Here is an 18573-nt window from a genome sequence, read left to right on the forward strand (position 1 = left end):
AGAAGATAGATTCACCATATTACTCAGAGTAAACACAATCTCTCATCTTCTAGGAAACAAAACCTCTTGGATGGTTGAACTAATTATCAAGAGATGCTAACAAGGCGTCATAAGTTGATCATAATGCTAACAAATCATTCCAAAATTATTTATAATAATGAAAGGACAACAGTGTGTTTTGCTGGCCAAGGAAACCTTTAAGAACATATCATTTCAGAAAAACATGACAGATCGCCAGAAGTCAGAACAGTGTAAAAGATGTAAAAAAAAGAAAGAAAGAAAGAAAGATGTGGTCTTGAAAAGACCCACTGACATTGTAAGTACCCTGTGACGCTAGAAAGAGGAGGGGGGGCAGACAGGGAAGGCAAAAATGGCCACTGGATTAAGTCTGAATCACTCTGGAAATTTCAACAAAGCCTCAGGTCTTTTTTTTTTTTTTTTAAGATTTTTTTTTATTTATTTGACACAGAGAGAGACAGCGAGAGAGGGAACACAAGCAGGGGGAGTGGGTGAGGGAGAAGCAGGCTTCCTGCTGAGCAGGGAGCCTGATGCGGGGCCTGATCCCAGGGTCTCTGGGATCATGTCCTGAGCTGAAGGCAGATGCTTAACAACTGAGTCACCCAGGCGCCCCGCCCCAGGTCTTGATTAAGGATTAATTGATCATAACCTGCAAACTGCAGCATTTGGTGGTCTGAGATAATATTTCTTTCTCTGTTGGTTAAAGGTTACTTTAACACTGGAAGGTATAAATTGAGAAATATGAATAAGTGAGTCAATAATCTTTAATATGCTAAGTGAGGGTAAAACAATAACTACTTTAATCATTGTAATAATTTGTGTTCCACTTTTCCTATTAATCTACTTGTCTGTTCCTAATGTACAATATTATTTATTTATATATATGTATACTTTAAGTATATTGCTTATCTGCCTCCTTTTTTCTCATCCTTTTCCCTTCTTGTCAAATATGAGGGCAAGGGTCATAGTCTACTTTTCAAACTGCTATATTGATGGATGATTGTATTTGATGTATACAACTTGATGTATTTGGAGGTAAATATACACCTGTGAAACCATTGCCACAATCAGTGCCATAAACTCCTACATCATCTCCAAAAGTTTCCTCCTGCCTCCTTTGTTTTGTTGTGGGTTTTTGGGTTGGTTTTGACCACTGATGCATCCAAGAACCCAGCACAATACTTGTCACATAGTAGATGCTCACAAAATATTTACTGAATGAATAATTCTCTTACAGGTGCTTGTAAGTTGTGTTTTTAAGGTTTTTGAATCATTTAAGAAAAGTTAACTCGCTAGACTTGTAACTATATTGAAATTTTAATCGGTGTCTTGCTGTTTGAGCCTAACACAGATTGAAGGGCATTTTCAAAGAGAGGGAGGGTATGAGTAGAGAATGGTTCTGTGTGTGTGTGTGTGTGTGTGTGTGTGTGTGTGTGTGTGTGTGTGTGACATGCTGTCTTATGGCTAATCTGGCAGGTGGAATTGTGTACTAGCATAGACTTCTTGAGAGGGCAAGCCCTCTCTGAAATAGAGATCTATAACATTCCACTTCCTAGAGTTTTTATCCAGAAGGATATCAAGAGTGACATAGAGCTCTTCATCCCTGGAGAGTGGGTCCAGGTTTATTTTCCCCACTTTTTGGCTGAGGAAACTGAAGCTTATATACAAGTTAGGTATGACAGAATATTTTTGGAATCTCTCCAGATGCCTCTTTCTTGGTGGGTGAACTAGCTTCTCTCTCTGAAACCTGTCCACTGCTATGACTTCAGAAAAAAAAGACAAAATACCACCTCAGAAAGGATATAAAGAGAGAGGGTATGCAAAGGATATAAAAATAAGTTCCTTACAGGTAATGGGATATTTTCCCTTCCATGCTGTGGACTGCTGAGGAAGAAAGTAAGGAGAATCAGAGATGCAGTTTTTTCAGTATATGTATCCTGCTTAGAAAGTTCAAAGAAGAGTCCATTTTTTCCCCTATCACTGCTTGAAACTCTGGAGGAAAGAGCCTTTCAGACATGTGAAGTGATGGAATAATTGTGGCCTTGGCAAGTGGCTAGATGGATGAGACAGAACTTTGACTCTTAGGAGGTCTCTTAGGCTTCAATGAGTGGATGTGTTGGCGCTTAGAAGACCAGAGAATTCGCAGAGGCCTGAGGATGCACAAATTGCTGCAGTGTGAGAAGACACATCAGAGGCAAATGGTCAGGACTATAGTAGGTGCCAGCATAATGTTCCAAAGGCCAGTGTGGACCCAGTGACACATCAGCTGGGAGGGGACCAAACCATTCACTAGGGATCAGGAGCGCTGTCATGCCTTGATCTTGCTGCCATGTGATCATATCAGCCCCATTCTCCCTATCTTTGGAAAGAGCAAAGGAAGAGAAAGGAAGTAGGAAAGATTTAACGTTTATCCAAAAGAAAATGCGTCATAGAAGAGTCCATTTAAAAGAGAAGAGACAATAATACCTATTATTGGCAAGTTTAAAAGAGTGTTCTCCATCCCCTGGTACTCAGTAAGGTGGATGTTTATGAGGAAGAGTAAATCTATGATAGAAAATAAAGAAAGCTGCATATTCTCCATATATCTAGGTAGTATTTGACGTTTCCACCCCTGCTACCTGGGGGACATATTGAAGCCTACCCAGGTGTGAGGGTGTAACCTCAATCTCAACCTGGATCCTTAGGGTGAGGTTCTATCCAGTATACCCTAACATTCTATTCTCGGATGTCAGCAAAATCTGGCTGCCCTACAAACAGTTGCTATATATAAACTAACTTAGCTTTGGATATTCCCCAAAACAGTATAATTCATGGGCACACAAATGAGTGGCTGGGGATGGGAAAGTGAACTCTGTTAAGCTCATGGTATGGTCTCTCTCTCTGTCATTTCCAATATGGACTCACAGAGGTTAGTCATATGCTCAAAGCAAAAGAATAGTATCAATTTCCATGGGCTTCACACTGAGCAGGGCCTGGCGGCGGGGGGGTGCAAAATGTGATGAAGGCAGGTTTGCTTTTGAAACCCACTCAACTTTATTAAAGAAGAATCTGGTTCTCAAAGGTATCACAGCAGTAAGAACAGTCAGAATTGGCAGATTCAAAAGATGATTTTCATCTATCAGAGCTAGGGCTCAACACTCACATCTAAAGAGAAACACTAAATCCTATAATAGTAGACTGATTAAAAAGCTGAAGGTGATAAAGTGGGAATGAATAATGAGCTATATTAGCAAAAAATAGACTTCAGTAAATTTTAGGCAATGCAGAACATTTATATAATTACTTCTGGGACTATTCTGAAAAAATTAAGAAACATTGCAATTATCTCAAACATGTTAGAATAATATAAAAACATTCCAGATAAGGCACAACCATCCTTCTTGATATATCACAAATACTTACACCGTTTTTGGCTAAATTAGCCAAGAAAATTAGCTCTCTAGTTTGCTTTTACCTGTTTAGAGAGATTTGGAAGCATCGTGGGAGAAAAATGTGGTGCACTGGTATTTCAGCTGTACAAATGCAGTATTAGTCATGACCATCCTCAAACTAACATGGACTGTTTTAGATATAGAAATATCTTACTGATTCCAACTAACATGCACAGTTTCCCTCAAAATTGCTCATCTGTGAAATGAGTGTGAGAGATTTTTATACAATGTGGAGAAAATGACTTCAGTATAATGACTGAGTGAGGTACCGTTTCATGCAGAGACCAGTTGGATTCAAGTCCAAGCCTAAGATCACCTGCCCATTCAGACAGTTTCAGCACAACTATTAGCAGAATTGAAATAAGTTTTAAACCATTAAAATCAATAGTTCATCACTTTTTCCATGTATGTGCCAATCAAAGGAAAAAAGGGGGGGTTGGGGCTTAGGTGAGAAAGGAAATAGAAATAAGAAAGGGGGAAATGGGAGAATGATGGTAGGAGGAACAGGGAAATTTGAATTGTTTTTACTCCAAGTAATTTCTAACTTCAAGATCAAAATACCATGTATTTGTAAGGAGATCTCATCAACCCAACATCAGTAGAATGAGCACTCATTTTGATTCAGTTCTCTAGCGTGGGGCTGGCTGGGTGCTCATGCACATGCACTCTCTGCATGCCCTCTGTGACCCACAATGTGCACCTACTGGTCACAGTGAGGGGGTGGACCTGATTTTCAGAGATGTTCACTGATCCATATACAAATTGAACTCAAAGACCTTGGCCTCATTGATTCTGGACTAGCTCATCCCTCATTTTCTGAATTCCATTGCATTAGCCAGCCGATATTTTTCTTAAACATCACCAGGAGAGGAAACATCACAATTCATTACTGCCAACCTTTTGCAATACTGAATGGAGTGTTTAACCTAAATCAATAATGTAATTAATAAATGAATGTAGGTGAGCACTTTCGAGAACAAGGTTGAGGATTATATTCTTATAAAAGAGTGAGTTTTTCACTCCTAACCTCTTCTTGTCCTCATCTGCACATACCTTATTTGTCTTCTGAATGAGTTTATTTCTGGAAGTGGCGAACTACAGATTTCAAACCATGAAATCAGAGAATCTCAGAAGCAAGTGGGCTTTGTTGGTCCTATTTCTTAATGTCATATGCCCTCTGGTGGTAAAGTCAGGGGACTTGCTGTGGTTTTATTTGAGTTCTCCAAAGCAAAACATTTCATTAAAATGAAATTTAAAAAGCATTCATCCTAATTAGCTGCTTGTTGTAAATAAATATATTTTAAGAAACTAAAGCACACTTCAATGTAACCTGAAACTAAGAATGTGAAAAAAGCACAGAGTAGTGAAGGGTCTTATAGTTGACCAAACTGTCCTCACCCTTCTGGAGCAGCAGGGATTCCAGGCCTTTATCCTGTTCTCCATTTCTTCACCTTTCTTTCTGAAATAGAGAAGAAAACTTCATAATTGCACATGAGTACTTGTCACATGTGGGCCAACTCTTCTTTACTGCTAAATTACAGCTGATGACTTGGACAGAAAAGGAACTCCCTGACATCTGCCTAGAACAATATATACATAAAATTAGACTGTAAAGACAGTCAATGACCATTGAGTACAATCACTAGGAGTTTATTCATAGAAAAATTATATCATTACTTGGATCATATCCTCTGAAAATATGAGCAATACTTGGAAAATTAAAATAATGAGTCAGAGAGAGGGAACATACTGATCTGTGGGAGAATTTATATAAAAAAATATCTTTCCAGGGTCACCTGGGTGGCTGAGTTGGTTAAGTGTCTGCCTTCGGCTCAGCTCATGATCCCAGGGTCCTGGGATTGAGCCCTGTATGGGGCTCCCTGCTCAGCAGAGAGCCTGCTTCTCCCTCTTCCACTCCCCCAGCTTATGCATTTTCTCTCTCTCAAAGAAAATCTTTACAATATATATGTACATCTTTCCATGTATATTTTTTAGCTTTTCATAAAGCAAATGTTTAACATTTTTATTTTGAGAAGAAAATATCCTTTTATTTTGAGAGGGTGTCAGGTTATTCCTTTAAAAACAAAATTTTATATAACCATAGATGGCAGGATTTTACTTTATTTATTTTTTTGCAAACTGTTTATTTTCCGTCAGCCTTTTCCATTTCTATTTCCATTTTGTTTGCCTTTGTGGAAGAGCAGCTTAAGACCACTCAGTGGTTGTTCCTACCCATTCAGTGGCCTGAGCAGTGGGAGCTGCAGACCAGTCTTCAGTGGCCGGCTGGGCGCTCCAGTCTTCAGTAGGGAATTGCTGAATAGGCACCGAGGACCCCTGCACGCCTTCAGACCAGTCTGCGACTTCAGGCTGAGTAGCAGTGAACTCAGGAGCTGGAGCCGTCCAGTCACCCTGAAATTCAATTCTGCCTTGGTCACAGCCTTTTCAGCAGTGGCCTGCTCTTCCTTTTCAATCTCTTCAGGATCGCCGTAGAAGTAGAGATCAGGCGTGACCTACCATGGGTGTTCTCGGGAAATGGTGCCACGCATGCGCAGAACTTCCCTGGCGAGCATCCATCACATCAGACCTCCTGAGTGAGCTCCCTTTTTAGGACCTTATAGCAGGATTCATCAAGTTGTTCTGAAAATCGAAAAGGTCCAGTAACATGTGAGGCCCAAGCAGTTAAGAAATATGGAGAAAAGAAAATACAGATCATTTAAAAAAGGATTTCTCCTTAAAGCTGACACATTTGAATTATACTTGGAGCAAGAATTACTATCAAACTCCACTCATTGGGCCAGAGACCCTTGTGGTGTTAGTGAAAAGACTTGCCCCTCATGTAGCACACTACCTACACTTGTGAGTTCATCGGCCAGCCAGCGGCCTCAACTCTAAGCTCTAACAATGTGCAGGATGGCAGGATTTTAAAATGCTTTTTTTTCTTTAGTATTTTTTTAAAATTTTTATACTGAAATAGTTTCAGATTAATAAGAATTTGCAACAGTGGTACAAAATATAGTATAAAATTTCCATATACCTTTTATTCAACTTCCCTAAATATTAACATTTTACTTAAATACAGTACAATTTTCAAAATCAGGAAATTAACATTGATACTATACTATTAACTAATCTACATACATTATTCAGCTTTTGCCAATTATCCCATAAATGCCCATTTTATGGTCCAGGATCTAGATTATGATTAAATCAATAATGATTAAATTCATATTATACATATAAATGCCACAGAAGTGACATTGTAATTTTCTCAACTCATTGTACTTGGAGTCTATGATGTTGATGTAGCTTATTTCTGGTGATGTTAATTTTGATCACTTGGTTAAGGTAGTGTCTAATGGATTTCTGTACGATAAAGGGACTATTTTTCCCTTTGTATTTAATTAGTATCTTATAAAGAGATACTTTAAAACTATGTAAATACCCTGTACCTTATCCTATATTAACCCACTAATTTCCAAATGAATTTTTTAATTTCCATCATTTTTTGACATTAATTAAAATTCTGTAAAGAAGAGAGGTTTTCTTTTTTTCCTCATATATATATATATATATATAGAGAGAGAGAGAGAGAGAGAGAGAGAAATATTTATTTTATTCTGTATGTTCTAATCCTTTACTATCATTACTTTGTTCTTCAAACTGACCCAGATTTGACCATTGGGAGTCTCTTCAAGTTGATTTCTGTGTCCTTTCAACATTGCCCATTATTTTTTTGAGCACATCTTTTTCCTGCACCACAAGATGTTTCAGGCTAATTTTATACTTTCCCTGCTCCAACCCTGGGGTCTTTTTTCCAAGGATAACCCTAAAAATTAAAATATTTACTTACGGTTATACTTTTTCTTATTTGTAACTCCTTTCTCTGACAGTAAGAAATCTGCTTTTCATTATTCAAAATTTATTTACTTGTTTGCACAGTCCTAAAAGATACATGAACTAGTTTCAGAATAACTAACTCATGCCCCTTTGGGGGGTGGAGGAAGTGAGTAACTAGTATACAGTGGTTGTGTACATTTCCTTTTGTCTTTAGTCTTAAGAGCACATAGTCAAAATACTGTTTTCAAACTTATTTAGGTTTACTCTTTTCTTCCCCACCCCCTTCAGGGTAGTGTAGTTTGTAATAGAGTTAGACTCATTTGTTATTATTTGTATGAATTTTGGGTTCTTCTCTCATCCTCTTTGATTTGAATTACTTATTTGTATTTTTGGTGGATGAAATATTATCATGGTTTCTAAGATTCAGAACTGTACAAAGAATTATACTCAAAGAACTGTTTCTTACCCTGTTGCCATCATCCCTTCCACCTCATGCCCCTCCCTCTTATTTCTGTAAGTAAGTAATCTTTAGTTTCAGGTTATCTTTTTTTTGGGGGGGGAGCAGAAATGAGTAGATACATGTATATTTTATTTCTCTTTCTTTTATAAAAGATGGCACATAATAGGTACTCCTTTGCACTTGTCTTATTTCTACTTAATGTATCCTGGAAAACAGTCCATCTTAGTTCATAGAAATCCTCTTGTAGTTTTTTCTTCCTACAGCTGTGTAGATGTATGTAACTTATTTAACCACTCTCTTATATTTAGACATTTGCATTGTTTCCAATATTTGCAACAATGAACAATGCTGTGATTAATAACCCATGCAAATGTATTTTTTGTATTATTGGAGGGTATCTTCTGGATAAAGTCTTAAAAGTGGACTTGCTATGGATAAAAAAAACAAGACCTGTCTATATGCTGCCTACAAGAGAATCATTTGAGACCTAAATACACATGCAGATCAAAAGTGAAGGGATAAGAAAACATTTATTATGTAAATGGAAGTGAAAAGAAAGCCAGGGTAGCAATACATATGTTGGCCAAAATCGACTCTAAAATAAACAAAACAGAGGGTCATAGAGGAAGAGAGGAAAAAAATAAAACAGGATGAAACCAGAGAGGGAGACAAACCATAAGAGATTCTTAATCATAGGAAACAAACTGAGAGTTGCTCAGGGTTGAGGGGAGTGGAGGGATGGGGTAACTGGGTGATAAACGTTAAGGAGGGCATGTGATATAATGAGCACTGGGTATTACATAAGGCTGATGGATCACAGACGTGTACCTCTGAAACCAATAATATTTATCAAAAAAGACTCCAACACAAAGACTGTAACAAGAGACAAAGAAGTACACCATATAATCATAAAGGGAACAATCCAACAAAAAGGTATAACAATTACAACAATTATAAATATGTATGTGCCCATTATGGGAGCACCCAAATACATAAAGCAGCTAATAACAAGCATAAAATATTTGATACTAATACAATAATAGTAGGGTACTTTAACACCCCACTTAACATCAGTGGAGAGATCATCCTAACAGAAAATCAACAAAGAAACAGTGGCTTTCGATGGCACATTGGGCCAGATAACTCTAACAGATATATTCAGAATATTCCATCCTAAAACAGGAGAATACACATTCTCTTCAAGTGCACATGGAACATTCTCCAGGATAGATCACCTATTAGGCCACAACACAACTCTCAACAAATTCAAAAAGACTGAAGTCATACCATGCATCTTTTTCAACCACAGTAGTATGAAACTAGAAATCAATCACAAGAAAAAAATCTGGAAAGAACACAAATACATGGAGGTTAAATAACATGCTACTAAACAATGAAAGGGTCGACCAAGAAACCAAAGAGGAAATAAAAAAGCACATGAAGACAAATGAAAATGAAAACACAATGACCTAAAATCTTAGGGATGCCGCAAAAGCTGTTCTAAGAGGGAAGTTTATAGCAATATAGGCCTACCTCAAGAAACAAAAAAATAATCTCAAATAACCTACCCTTACACCTAAGAAGAAGAACAAACAAAATCCAAAATGAGCAGAAGGAAGGAAATAATAACAGAACAGAACAGAAATAAATAGTATAGAAACTATAAATAAATAAATATTATAAAACAAACAAACAAACAAATATAGAACAAATCAATGAAACCAGGAGCTGGTTCTTTGAGAAGATCAACAAAATTGATAAACATTTAGTCAGACTCATGAGAGAGAGTGAGAACTCCAAATCAGAAATGAAAGAGGAGAAATAATAACTGACACCAGAGAAATACAAAGGATTATAAGAGAATACTATGAAAAATTATATGCCAAAATAAATCAGATAACCTAGAACAAATGGAAACATATATAACCTCCCAAAACTGAATCAGGAATAAATAGAACATTTGAACAGACTAATTATCAGCAATGAAATTAAATTAGTAATAAAAAAAACTCCCAATAAATAAAAATCCACTTCCAGATGGCTTCATAGGTAAATTCTACCAAACATATAAAGAAGAGTTAATGCCTATTCTCAAAGTAGAAGAGGAAAGATAGTTTCCAGAAAATAGAAGAGGAAAGATAGTTTTCACATTAATTCCATAAGAACAGCATTACCCTGATACCAAAACCAGATAAAGACACTACCAAAAATGAGAACTACTGGCCAATATCTCTGATTTACATAGATGCAAATATCCTCAACAAAATAGTAGGAAACTGAATCCAACAATACATTTAAAAAAATCATTCACCATGATCAAGTGGGATTTATTCCTAGGATGCAAGAGTGGTCCAATATTCGCAAATCAATCAACATGATACATCACATCAACAGGAGAAAGGATAAAGACCTTACGATTTCTCAATAGATGCAGAAAAAGCATTTTACAAAGTGCTACATCCATCCATGATAAAAACCCTCAACACAATAGTTTTAAAGGGAACATACTTCAATAAAATAAAGGTCATATATGAAAAATCCACAGTGAACATCATAATGGTGGAAAACTAAGAGCTTTCCCCCTAGGGTCTAGAACAAGACAAGGATATCCACTCACCACCTTTATTCAACATAGTATTGGAAGTCCTAGACACAGCAATCAGACACAAAACGAAATAAAAGGCATCCAAATTGGTAAGGAAAAAGTAAAACTATCTGCAGATGACATGATACTATATATAGAAAACTCTGAAAACTCCACCAAAAAATTTCTAGAACTGATAAATGAATTCAGTAAAGTCACAGGATATAAAATCAATATACAGAAATCTGCTGTATTTCTATACACAAATAATGAAGCAGCAGAAAGATAAATATGTGTTTTATTAATCTAAATAAATTCAACCTTAAAACAAAACAAAAAAGCCCATTTACAATTGCACCAAAAATAATAAAATACCTGGGAATAAACTTAATCAGAAAGTACAGAAAGATCTGTAGTCTGGAAACTATAAAACATTGATGAAAGAAATTGAAGATGACACAAAGAAGTGGAAAGACATTCTTTGCTCATGGATTAGAAGAACAAATATTATTAAAGTGTCTGTAATACTCAAAGCAATCTACAGATTTAATGCAATCCTTATCAAAATGCCAACAGTATTTTTCACAGAACTAGAACAAATAATCCTAAAATTTATATGAAACCACAAAAGACTCCAAATAGCCAAAGCAATTTTGGTGAAAAAGAAAAACAAAACTGGAGGTATCACAATCCCAGATTTCAAGATATGCTACAAAACTGGGTAATCAAAACAGTAAGTAAGGTACTGGCACAAAAATAGGACACATTGATCAATGGAACAGAATGGAGAGCCCAGAAATAAATCCATGATTATATGGTCAATTAATCTTCAACAAAGGAGGCAAGAAAATGCAATGGGAAGAAGACAGTTTGTCTCTTCAACAAATGTGTGGGAAAATTGGACAGCCACATGCAAAGAATCAAACTGGACCACTTTCTTACACCATATGAAAAAAAAATCGAAATGAACTAAGGACCTGTATGTGAGACTTGAAACCATAAAAATCCTAGAAGAGAGGACAGACAGTAATTTCGCTGACTTCAGCTATAGGAACATTTTTCTAGATATGTCTCCGGGAAGGGAAACAAAAGCAAAAACAAACTATTGGGACTACCTCTAAAAGCTTCTGCACAGCAAAGGAAACAATCAACAAAACTAAGACAGCCTACTAAATGGGAGAAGTTATTTGTAAATGACACACCCAATAAAGGGTTAGTATTCAAAATACATAAAGAACTTATGAAAGTCAACATTGAAAAAACAAATCAATGAAAAAAAAATGAGCAGAAGACATTAACAGACGTTTCTCCAAAGAAGACAATACAGATGACACATGAAGAGATGCTCAACAACACTAATCATCAGGGAAATACAAATTAAAACCACAATAAGGTATCACCTCACACCTGTCAGAATGGCTAAAATAAAAAACATAAGAAACAAAAAGTGTTGGCAAAAATAACGGAGAAAAAGGAACCCTCGTGCACTCTTGGTGGGAATGCAAACTGTGCAGCCACTATGCAAAACAGTATGGCGTTTCCTCAAAAAATTAAGAATAGAACTACCCTATGCTCCAGTAATTCCACTACTGAGTATTCACCCAAAGAATACAAAAACACTAATCAAAAAGGTATATGCAGCCCTATGTTTATTATAGCATTATAATATACTATGTTTATTATGTTTATTGTAGCCAAATTATGAAAGCAGCCCAAGTGTCTACCAATAAATGAATGGATAAAGAGGGTGTGGTATACATACATACAATGGAATAGTGCTCAGCCATAAAAATGAATGAAATCTTCCATTTGCAACAACACGTATGGATCTAGAGAGTATAATGCTAAATGAAATAAATCAGAGAGAGACAAATACCATATGATTTCATTCATATGTGGAATTTAAGAAATAAAGAAAAAAAGAGATGAACCAAAAACAGACTCTTTAGAGAAGAAACTGATGGCCAACAGAGAGCAGGGCGGGGGGCAAACGGGGGGAATAGATGATAAGGATTAAGGATACACTTACCATGATGAGTGCTGAGTAATGTATAGAATTGTTGAATCATTATATTGTACACCTGCAACTAATATAATATTGTATGTTAACTGTACTAGAATTAAATAAAAAAGTGGGCTTGCTGAGTCAAAGGGTAAATGTAGATGTAATTTTTAGGTATTGCCAAATTTCCCTCCCAAGAACTTGTCCTAGTTTGCATTCCTCACAGTAATGTATGAGAGTGCCTGTTTCTCTACAGAATGTGTTGTTATATTTTTAAATTGTTGCCAATCTGATAATTATATACCAGTATTGTTTTGATTTGTATTTCTCTAATTATGAATGAGGCTAAATACCTTTTCTTATATGCACAGGTCATTTTTTTAAGTTGTTTGTGAATTGCCTTCTCTGCCTTTTCTCCATTTTAATGAGTTTTTAAAGATTCTTTTCCCCTCAGTTTTTAAGTTCATTATATATTAGCAATATTAGTATTCTATCTATAGTTAGAGCTATGTTGTAAACACCTTTTCAAAGTTTGTTATCTTTGACTTTATTTATGATTTTTCTGTCATACAGGTAAATTTTTATTTTTATATAGCCAGTTTTCAGTATTTTAAAAATTGCCTCTGGGTTTGCGTCCTAGTTAGGAAATCTTTTCTTACACCATGGTTGAGGAGGAATTTACCTATTCACCTGTGTTTTCTTCTAGTAAATTACAATTTTTTTTTTTTACATTTAGATCCCTGTTTTACATTTGGAGTTTATGCTCATGTATGGTGTGTGAAGTGTGGATCTAATTTTATTTTATTCCAAATGGCTATCCTGTTGTCTCAGAACAATCTATTAAAGTTACAGTATTTTTCCTAGTAATTTGTGATGCCGCCTTTACCGTATACTCAATTTCCATATGTACCTGGGTCCATGTCTGGGTTTGCTTATCTATTCTCTTTGTTGGTCTGTTCATGCACCAGTACCACACCATTTTAATTACAAAGACTATATAGCATATTTTATGTTGATTAGAGCTATTCCTTCTTCCCAGTCTTTCCTTTTCAGTGTATTCTTGGATTTTCTTGCATGTTTGTCTTTCCACATGATTTTTAAAAAATTTTTTTATTATGTTAATCACCATATATTACATCATTAGTTTTTGATGTAGTGTTCCATGATTCATTGTTTGTAACATAACACCCAGTGCACCATGCAGAACGTGCCCTCCTTAATACCCATCACCAGGCTAACCCATCCCCCCACCCCCCTCCCCTCTAGAACCCTCAGTTTGTTTTTCAGAGTCTATCGTCTCTCATGGTTCGTCTCCCCCTCAGATATCCCCCCCTTCATTCTTCCCCTCCTGCTATCTTCTTCTTCTTTTTTTTAAACATATATTGTATTATTTGTTTCAGAGGTACAGGTCTGTGATTCAACAGTCTTGCACAATTCACAGTGCTCACCATAGCACATACCCTCCCCAATGTCTATCACCAGCCACCCCATCCCTCCCACTCCCCCCACTCCAGCAACCCTCTGCTTGTTTCCTGAGATTAAGAATTGCTCATATCAGTGAGATCATATGATACATGTCTTTCTCTGATTGACTTATTTCACTCAGCATAACACCCTCCAGTTCCATCCACATGGTTGCAAATGGCAAGATCTCATTCCTTTTGATGGCTGCATAATATTCCATTGTGTATATATACCACATCTTCTTTATCCATTTATCTGTCGATGGACATCTTGGCTCTTTCCACAGTTTGGCTGTTCCACATGATTTTTAATATCAACTTGTCTACCTCCATAAGAAAGCTTATTTGTGTCTTTCTTTGGATTGTATTAAATTTTACATTAACTTAGAAAGAATGGTCAATTTATGATATTGAGTCATGCTACCCAAAAACTGGGAGTGTTGTGGTGCCTGGGTGGCTGAGTTGGTTAAAGCCTACGACTTTTGATTTTTGGTTCAGGTCATGATCTCAGGGTCGTGAGATTGGGCCCCGTGTTGGGCTCTGAGCTGAGCATACAGCCTGCTTAAGATTCTTTCCCTTTCCCTCTGCCTTTCCTCCCCCAGTGCACACTCTCTCTCTTAAAAAACAAAAACAAAAACAAAAACAAAAACAAAAATGGAGTGTCTTTCCATTTGTCCAGCTCTCCTTCTATAGCTTTCAGGAGTGTTTTCCTCACCCCTGTTGTTCCTCGTTTTTGCACCTTTCCTTTTACATTTATTCCAGAGTATTTAATCTTCTTTGTTGTTAATGTAAATGAAGTTTTTCTATGATGATGTCTTCTCATTAGTTATTATATGTGCATATGAAAAATAATTTCTGAATGCATTGCTTTTATCCTGCTACCTTTAACTTATTTTATCATTTGAGTTCATGCCTTTTCTTGACTTCAGCCAGAAATAAATTTTTATTGTGATAAGCCTTTGAGATTTGGTTCATTTGTTACAGTAGTTAGCCAGTTTTGACTAATACAAGGCAGACATGATTTTAGTCATATCTCATAATAAACTGAGACCAGAGATATTGACAAATTTGCCCAAGTTCACTTAGAGAGCAATGGGCAAAACTGGCCTTTTAATCAAGATCCTGTGCTATTAACCACTGCATAATACTCTCTCTTCGTGGTATGGGGTCCCCAAGTGTCTGTTAGTTTCTATTTGAAAAAGAGAAAAAGCAAGTTCATACCTCAACCTCCTTTTCTTCATCTACTGTGACAGCCATATTAATTATAGGGAACTGAGTAGGAGTATGAGGAGAACTGATGATGAATGGATAATAGCCCTGGACTGGATCAGCAAGCCACACAGATTTAAGAGAAAGGGAGTTTCATTGAACTTCACAGACTTCATATAGATAGAAAACCATACAAGATTTTTGGCTACAAAATTCATAAAAGCTCAGCTCTGGTCCACTTTCCAATTTGCTTCTAGTATACGAGTGTTATTTTACAAAAATGAAAATAGTTAAATCATTCCCCTTCCTTAGATCTTTCAATGGATTCAGTTTGGTCTCAGAATAAAGGCAGAACTTCACATGGCCTGGACTTCAGTCTTCAGGCTTAGCTCCATGCCGTGCTTTACCATACTGCTGCTCTAGCCATAGTAAAGTACCTGCAGTACTTCATCCTGCCTTCCATCCAGAAGCCTCTTCTCCAGGAGGCCTTTCCTGATCCCTGCCTTGTATACCCCTTGCATGCCTTCTGTAGGGACTTGTTCTAACCTTTATCACATTGCATTTTATCACTTAACTGTCAAAAACTCTTAAGGGTACGTACGGACTATTTTAATTTAATTTAATTTAATTTTATTTTATTTTTTAAAGATTTTATTTATTTATTCATGAGAGACAGAGAGAGAGAGAGAGAGAGAAGCAGAGGGAGAAGCAGGCTCCCCGCTGAGCAGGGAGCCTGATGCGGGACTTGATCCCAGGACCCTGGGATCATGACCTGAGCCGAAGGCAGACGCTTAACCATCTGAGCCACCCAGGCGCCCGGACTATTTTAATTTTAGATTCTAGATCCCAGTGCCATGTCTTATGTAGTAGGCACTTAATATGTTTGTTGACTGACTGACTGAATAAATATTATTTTCTTACCTTTTTTGATTTCATGGCACACTCTTATCTCTTCTTTAGATAGTTTCTTCTTCTTGCATGGGAAATGATTTTCCTATATCCTCAGGATTGTCATCATTGTGAAATGTGGACTTTTTCAAAATTTCAAGAGAAACCTCCAATCTGTGATCTGAGATTTTTTTTTTTTTAAAGAAAATAATCAACTGACATATTTTTTCCACTTTCTTTTCTGTCTGGGAATGATTTGTAGCTGTCATTGGGATGAATAATCCTTGGCCTTTTATAAAATGCAAACCTGAAAATGTTCTTTGAAATCTGATCGTGCCATTTCTAAAAGGCATCACTTTCTGTCAAAAGTCTGGTCCAGCTCTGGCAATTGGTATTTTACAAGTATCAGATGTATTCTCAGAAGTATTTTTCTTTACCTATGGTGGTGATAAGAGCTAGTTTTTATTGAGCTCCATCTGTGTATTAGACACTCTTCTAAACATATGACATATAGATTACTTTATGCAGCAGATTTAATTTTTTGCCATATTCTCATAGATGAAGCTGAGGCATGCAGAGCTTAAGTAACTTGCCCAATAGTAATAAAAGGAACTGAGATTGGATTTTCAGGGGAGCCAAATCCAGAGTTTTATTCTAAAATTGCACTTTGTCTATACTTCACCCTACTATGCCTCCTAGAATACGTAAGGTTGTTTGTGTGCTACATGTATGTCTATTATTATCTCCCCAATGAGATCCTAAGATCTTTCTTTAGAGGGAGTGTCTTAGTTCTTTAGCCTCTACAATATGTCATATAGTGCTAGACACATTGTGTGACCATTTCATAAACACGTGCTCAGTTGCTTTGAAAAGTTTATTTAAATTCACCCCCAGTCTTATGAAATTGTATATAGGGATTTTAACAAGTTAGGATAAAATAGCATATTTTAAAAATCTCTAAATTTGTTGATCTAAGAGATGAATTTATGATTATTATTCTAATAGAAGATATTAGAATAATAATATTATCTATTACAATAGAATATAATAGAATAATATTATTATTATAATAGAAGAAGGGGGAAGATCCTCATGACATCATCCACTGACTGTCTCTCTTCCCTTGCAGGCTTCTACATGAATGTAATGATGCTTTGATGAATATTAATGAAACTGAGTGCCCTGTGACCTATTTGCTTTGTATCAACACTGATTAATAAAGCATTAATTTAACTCATTCTCTTTCATAGCTTCCTCTCCTGAGGGTCACAATTGTTTTCTGAAGGAGTAGGAAGCTTGTTATTACTGTATGAACGTCTAACTGAATTCTTCTTTACCCCAAGAACACTCTCAACTAAGCTTGTGTACTCCATCTCTACTATAATGATGCATGTCTTCCTCAACTGGAATGCCACCCAGTGCTTGGGAAGTTTAAATATTCCCCCATGCCACAGTGAATGGAGTTTTGGGAGGGCGTAGTGGTATCAACCATCAAGAAAATAATAACTTTTCACTACCAGGACCCTCTTTCCTTCACACAAATAGATCCCAGCAGACTACCAAACTTGCCTGTACATGTCTGAATTTGCTGAATGTTTGTTTACAGAATAGATCTAGTAAGCTACACTTCCATTATTCTCTTAAATCAATGTCAAACTCAAGAAAGCAAAAGGGAAGATAAGTGTATATATCACTGCCTCAAAGCTTCTATAGTATAAGATTAAGTCTTCCCAGAACTTTGCCACATTATATTTTTATTAATAACTTCTTGTTCTAATCATTTTGGATTATAAAAACAATACATGTTTTTGGTAGACCTATTGCAAATCAGAAATCCATTTTTAAGTGTTTACTAATTCATAATCTCTTCACTCAAAGATACCAACTGTTAATATTTTGGTATGTATATATATGTGTGTGTGTGTGTGTGTGTTTGTGTGTGTGTGTATACACATATATATTTTACACATATTACATATATATATTGCCAATAACTCAACCTTATATTATGGACATTTTTTAGATCACTTAAGAGTCTTCAGTGACTTTTTAAAAAAGGTTTTATAATGTCTATTGATAACTGTATAATGTTCTATTTAATGATCTGACATTGCTGGATATTTTGATGCTTTCACTGAGTTGAACACCAACTTGTATGCTCTCTGAATAAGAGCGGAAAGTCAATCATGAGCTGCATAAATACAGAGGGAGATTTTCTAAAGGAAGAAAGCAACAACCTTCATCTTCCCAATAAAATCCTAGAATTAAAACATAAAGAAGTTCTTTTTTTGTAAAAGGCCTCGAACTCAGGTGCTTATCTGAGGTTCTTTTCAAAATGATTCAAGTCCAATGGAAGTCGGTTCATGTCTGAAATCCCTCACCACTGTGCAAGAGTAGGAAAGTGTCAGGAGTACATCTTTATCAGACTTACAGCAACTTCATTTTCTTAAGCCAAGCTGCAAATATCACAAATACAACCTTATACGCAGTGCTTTGTTTGGCTGCTACCAGTGGTTACCAACTGGTGGGAGGACTTAAGAGAATGAAAATTGGAGACAAAATCAAGAGACGTTTTCACAACCTTAGAGCTGGCACAGCCATATCACCTCTACTTAGGCAAATAATTTACCTTTTCTTTTACTGTGTGAAGCAAACACCTGTTTTGAGATATATTTACCCAG

The 18573-nt window shown here is 36.2% G+C and overlaps 1 long non-coding RNA gene and 1 other non-coding gene across 2 annotated transcripts; one reads left to right on the forward strand and one right to left on the reverse strand.

Annotated features, from left to right (window-relative positions):
• The first annotated feature begins 225 nt into the window (after positions 1-225).
• LOC141374118 (uncharacterized) lies at positions 226-17129 on the forward strand. Its single transcript, XR_012380734.1, has 2 exons — positions 226-316; positions 17022-17129. It is a non-coding gene; the product is annotated as an uncharacterized lncRNA (long non-coding RNA).
• LOC112832754 (small nucleolar RNA SNORA62/SNORA6 family) lies at positions 6205-6359 on the reverse strand. The gene has a single exon (XR_003210448.1). It is a non-coding gene; the product is annotated as a small nucleolar RNA SNORA62/SNORA6 family (small nucleolar RNA).
• Positions 17130-18573: the final 1444 nt, after the last annotated feature.

Source organism: Callorhinus ursinus, unplaced genomic scaffold (assembly GCF_003265705.2).
Source record: "Callorhinus ursinus isolate GAN/ISIS: 27379988/994484 unplaced genomic scaffold, GSC_fseal_2.0 scaffold14, whole genome shotgun sequence".
Lineage (NCBI taxonomy): Eukaryota > Metazoa > Chordata > Mammalia > Carnivora > Otariidae > Callorhinus > Callorhinus ursinus.